Source organism: Lynx rufus, unplaced genomic scaffold (genome assembly GCF_022079265.1).
Source record: "Lynx rufus isolate CCGP_SWC_20201006 ecotype Redwood Valley unplaced genomic scaffold, mLynRuf1.p SCAF_3, whole genome shotgun sequence".
Lineage (NCBI taxonomy): Eukaryota > Metazoa > Chordata > Mammalia > Carnivora > Felidae > Lynx > Lynx rufus.
In genome coordinates this window covers 195,494,415-195,500,534 of record NW_025814845.1, presented here as the reverse complement: position 1 = coordinate 195,500,534, position 6,120 = coordinate 195,494,415, and positions in this window count along the sequence as shown.

The following is a 6,120-nucleotide window of genomic DNA, read 5'->3' as shown; positions in this document are numbered from 1 at the left end:
CTTATTCTGGACATATTTGGAAGAGAGAGTCAAGAATGGAGTCTAGTGTTTGGGTCCGAGGAAGCTGAAGTATGGACTTTCTTTCCTGAAGCAGAGAAGGTACAGCTTATGGGGACAAGATCAGATCTGCAATTCGGCACCTGTTAAAATCTGAGGCGTCTGTTAGCCTGGAGAGTAAGTCGATATTCTTGGGATAAACGAGTCTGGATTTCAGAGGAAGATTCTGGACGGAGAAGATCTATTTCAAGCCATCAGTTTATAGGAGGCATTTCCAGCCATGAGATTAGAGGCTGTTTACTAAGAGACGGGGACATTAAGACAAGGACATTAAGAAAGGCAGAGCCAGAGAGCTGGTAGGTAAACCACGAGCGTGAGCCTCCTGAAATCCACTTGAGGAACACACATCAAATTGGAGGGATTGATCAACTGTGTCAAATGCCGCTCACAAGTTGAGCAAGAAGAGGCCAATGGCTTGCAAGGTCCTAAGCAATCTGTCCTCTCATTCCCTCGCTTAATTATTTTCCCTTTGTTCACCCATACTGGTTCCATTGCTATTTCCAGTAAGGATCTTTTCCCTACGATTCCATTTGCTCAGAATGTTCCTTCCCAGACAGCTACACGACCTACTCTCTCAACTCTTTTATATCTTGACTCAAACGCTACCTTTTTAGTAAGACTTCTGAAGACTCTCCACCCCAGCCCAACCCTGTAACACTCTAAGCGGCTTACAGGATTTGTTATTTTCTGTGGCATCTCTCATCTCAAAAATACATCTGAATTCTTTTTTATTAGTGTCTGTTTCCCTGCATCAGAGTATAAGTCACAAAAGACAAAAGTTTTTTATATTTTATGCACTGCTATATCCCAGTGACTAGAAGGATAACTGGCCATAGTGTAGGCTCAATAAATATTCAATAGAGAGTGAATGGATACTTAAGAACAGAGCATCGGATTTGATTTAGCAATCTAAATCTGGAGGACATTTGTCACCCTGACAAGACTAATTTCCATGGAGTGTTGTTTGCAAGGGACTGACAGTAAGGGAGTTAAGATAAAACGATAGGGGAGTAATAGGAGGTAATTGTACAGGTCTTTCAAAGAGATAAGCTGTAAAGGAGAACAGAGACAGAGGCTGGATGTAGATAGATGAGGAATCAAGAGAGATGATTTGGTTTCTATTGTTATTGTTGTTTGCTTGCTTTCAGATCAGAATGAGCCATTAGAGAGTGAAAAATTGATGATTCAGGAGAGGTTGAAGAGAGGGAAAATTTGCTGGCGTGATGCTTACCCTTGAGTAGGTACAGAAGATGGGATCTTGAATATATCAAGTGTGTTTGGCCTGAGAAATGAGTCATTCATTCACATTATCTTAATGCAAACAAATTAATAGTGATGGAAATTAGGGACATGTTTTCCTGATTGTTTCTCATTTCTCTCTGAAACAGGAAGCAACTTCTAACTCTGTGAATGGAAAGAAAGTGGTTGATAAGGAAGTTTGATAAAAGAAAGCTACGATATAGCAACCACCTAGGGAATGTAGAACAGTGAATGCTTAGCCCAGGAGTCAGCAAACTATGGCCTTCCGGCTAAATATGGGCAACTCTTTGTTTCCATAAACAAAGCTTTATTGGAGCACAGCTCTGACCATTTATTTACATATTCCAATTGCTTGTTCCTGCACTACACTGTCAAAGCTAGAAAGTTGCAACAAAGACCTCACGGTCCACAAAACCTAAAATACTCACTATGTGGTCTTTTACTGAAAGTGTTGTCAACCCTTGTTCTAGAAAAAAAAAATGGAGCCAATCTATTGACAGCTCTGAGGGCTCATCTAAACATGGGTGAGATTGGTCAGGCTGTGTTTTTCTTGATGTTTAGCTATGCAGGTTCAAAAGTGGACAGATGGATGAATTAAACCAAGGCTGGCATATTAGTGTGTGAGTTGAAGGAAAATAGAGGGTCAGAGGTGAGGAGGACTTGCCTAGGGAGGGATCCCAATGATGGACCATGTAATATAAGCAAGTGACGGAGAAGCCTGATGACATAAGGGGAGTGAGGTTTGTAAAATGTAGGAGGTCAATAAATAGATGGTCCTGAGGGGGTAAGTTAGCAGCAAAAGCAGCAAACAGAAGCTGGAAACGGAATGCATAAAATTTAAGATATACATGGTATGCAGTTATTGGACATTGTTAAGTTCTAGAAATTGAGTACGTGGAGTGGGGGCAGGGGGCAAAACCATTGGAGGAGAGAAAGTAAGAACTGACCCTGTAACTGATTTGTCAGGGTGTCACTTTAATATCTGAAGTCTACGCTTGGCTTAGCCGGGCACTTTTTATTGTTACTTCAAGCATTAAGTTTATACTTATTATATGACTCAATAGATATCCTACTCATCGAAATGTAGAAGGTACCTGATGATCTTGGATATTAGGGAGTGAAAATTAAGAAGTCAGGGGAAAAAAATTCTAAAATTAATTGTGCTGACTTTATAAAGACCATACCTCTATGTTTACAATGTGGCTTTTATATCATTCGCATTTGTTACATTGCTGTCTCTAATCTACTAGGTGTAGTAGGGACTAGGTATGACCAAGGGGGCTTTTTGAAAAGTGTAATTATTTTAAGACCAGGAAGGCATCATTCAGGAAGACTACTAGCCTGATAGCATTCAGTTCTCATGCAGGACATTGCTTTTTCTCTTGAAGACCTGACCCCACGGTTTGCACAAATGAAGCACCAAGAAAGACGAGGAATACAGTAATCATTGTGAATATCGTGTACAGAGAGAAAAGCGAATGTAGCTTATAACCTGCAGGCTGGAGGACTATGGCAAGTTCAGAAAGAGGCAGCTCTTTCAGTTGTGTGAAAGTAATTCTGCTGCATTATTAAATCTTCCCTCTAAATGATGTCATACTTCCTCAAAATCCATTTCTCGTTCCTGAGAATCCTCTCCTTTCTATTGGAGGGGTAGGTCGGCATTGTGTCTTTCAGTTTGATCGAAGAGATTATACTGTATGCCTGCTTATGTAAGATTTCAAAGCGATTAACACATTTTGTATAGAGATTCATCAATGTCAGTGGTAAAAAACTGAAAAAAAGATTTAAAAAAAACTCAAGAAACTTGCTAATTCTAAACACTCATTGATAGATAGCACAGAAGTAGGTCATGAATTTTTTTTATCACTAGATTTCTATCAGATCCTGTAACTGAGCCTTCTCTGCCATGTCAACTAACAAATGAATGTCAACATGGGGGTGTTTATTTGTGACACTTGTGCAAATCCTTCTGAGAAAAAAGTATCAGACTTTCTAGGCATGCTGAAAAAATCAATACAAGAAGTCTGGGGCTTACCTACAAGGTCCACATTTCAGAGGGGTTGACTCACAGAGTTGGAGCTGTCCTGGGATACCACCGTCCCCATCAGGGCGGAACCCAAGAGACAGAAATAATTGTTGAAAAAACAAAAAGGCAAATAGATTGCAACACTTTTTTTTTTTTTTTAAGCCAAACAGTGTTCCTGTTTTCTAATCAGAGCAGCAAAGTTGGGCAACTTCGTGGGATCAGCTCCTCTAGAGCCTGGACCTCAGCTGTTGGGGAAGGTGTGTTCCATTCTACAAGGCCAGAAGGGTGAGGGTGTTTGCTCAAGTACATCGAGTGGAGGGCACACAGTGCCGAAGAAAATAATAGCTGTGGCCGCAAATACTTTCCATATACATATTTTTAATTTTGTAGGCTGTTATTTGGACTGATCTTTGGTTTTTGTGTTTTTTACTTTCCAAAAATTCCACTCCCCCACCCCCAGGCAATATATATCTTCCAACAACTCTGCTCTTTTCTTTCTCCCTCTTAGTTCAAGTATAATAGCAGAATTTTTTGCATCTCTTCTCTTTCCTATTTTGTATCCTCCCATCGTCTACTTGCTTCATTTTGTTTGATGTTTCCTTCTATAGGGGGTTCCACAGGTTTGAAATACAGTGGTCTAGGGGCACCTGGGTGCCTCAGTTGGTTAAGCATCTCACTCTTGATTTTGGCTCAGGTCATGATCTCATGGTTTGTGAGATCGAGCTCCGTGTCAGGCTCTGTGCTGACAGTGTGCAGCCTGCGTGGGATTCTCTCTCTCTGTCTCTCTCTCTCTCTCTGTCTCTCTCAATAAATAAATGAACTTAAAAAAATACAGTGGTCTAGGTAAATTTTATTTCATTTCGGTATTACTTCATTTAATATTTTATTTCATTAATTCATTTAATAATGAATTTAACAATTCAACGTATTGCATTTTCTAAGTTCTTTCCAACATTCAGCTATATTGGAATTTTGTGGAAAAGAGCAAAAGAATCTAAAATGATCAAACAGGTAAAACTTGCTTCTGTGAGAAAACACTCAAGGTGAGGGGGTTTTACTTAAGTCAGTAGGAAGAAGGTCATATTTGAGCCACTACATTGTAGGATTGCCTCCACGGGCTTCAAATGATCTGCTGTCTGAAAAGCTCACAGAACGTAAGAGTGTTTCTCAAGGTATGATAGTCCAATCAAGTTTCATCACGTTAAGCACACGTAAACTACTGAGTTACTTGGATGGAACATACTTTAAGATGATACCTTTCTGTTTCGTCTAAAAGGCAAAAATAAAACCCAAGACAACTTTACTTGACCTTTGGGTGAATAAATCATAATCTGCCATTTCTAAGTTTTAACATCAAGAAGTAAACGGATTTCACCCAAGCCAAAGCTGGCCGACACACATTTTCTTCTCAAAGTGAGTAATTTCCTTGGTCTTCACATTAGCTTTATAAATTCCAAAGGGCTGATCTGTCAATTATAGTCCAATAAAGCTAGGAGATAAAAAATGCCCAAAGGGAAATTACTTTAAGGATAAATGTGTATTTTCACAAACAGAAATGGACTTCTAAGTTTTCAAAAAATATAATTATCTCACAATGATCAGTTTCTTTGAAAACCATTATCACGCGGGGCACCGGGGTGGCTCAGTAGGTTAAGCGTCGGACTTGGGCTCCGATCACGATCTCAAGGTTCGTGAGTTCAAACCCTACCTTGGACTCTGTGCTGACAGCATGGAGCCTGCTTTGGATCTCTGCCTCTCTCTCTCTCTCTCTCTCTCTCTCTTCCCCCCCACCTTGTACCTTCTCTCTCTCAAAAACAAACATTGAAAAAAATAAAAATATTATTGCATAAAATTTTTGTTCATGCTGATAATCTTTAACATATAATTCTTTATTTTCTTCTCGCTATTTTAAGAATTCCATAAACCCTGAAAAGAATAAAAATTGTCATCTAATAAGATTTAGATACACGATTATTTTCTTATTGTCTTAAAAGTGACTATTTAAAACATAAGACATTTTGTCCAGATCTGCTTATAATTACCGTAGATACTTGTTAATGTAAGTGCATGACATTTTCAAGTCCCCATTCATAATAATACATAAATAATTGAAGACTAATACAATTACTTCGGTCTTGTGAAAATTAAGATTTTTATTTGATCACTATCTTATTATTTTTAACTTGCCACCACTTCTAGTTTGGCCAGAAGAAGTTACAACCAAAACAAACAAAAAGCCTAGAAAATATATATATATTTTTTCCATTTAATTGCTCTCACCTTGATAGTTTGAAGCGAACCAAGAAATCATTTTTCTTTCTGAATTGAATTAGCCTTTTTTTGTGTCTCTATTAGTTTATGAAGGTCTAAAGAAAACACAAAACAATAGAAATTAGGCAAGGAAATAGCGGAAGTTGGGCATCGTTATCATTTGCTAAACCAAATGGCCTCCGAAATCTTTCCACCTTCGCCCTCTCCCCAACCCTCTGGCTTTTCTATGCTGCATGTCACACAAAGAATTTTCAGTTCAGGGTTAGGTCAGCTCAACTGAGGTCATAAGCATCCTACGACGACAGTGTCCATTGCATCTGGAAAGAGGGTACACACAGAGGAGAGAGGAATAAACAAAACAAAGAAAAACACACACAAAAAACCACACTGCAGAAACTAATAATAAGTACACAAAGTACACAAGTGTATTTATTACATTTTGCAAGCACTTCGTTCTACATTTCAAAAACGCCACCATCGAGCTGTTGGCACATTTATGTACAAAA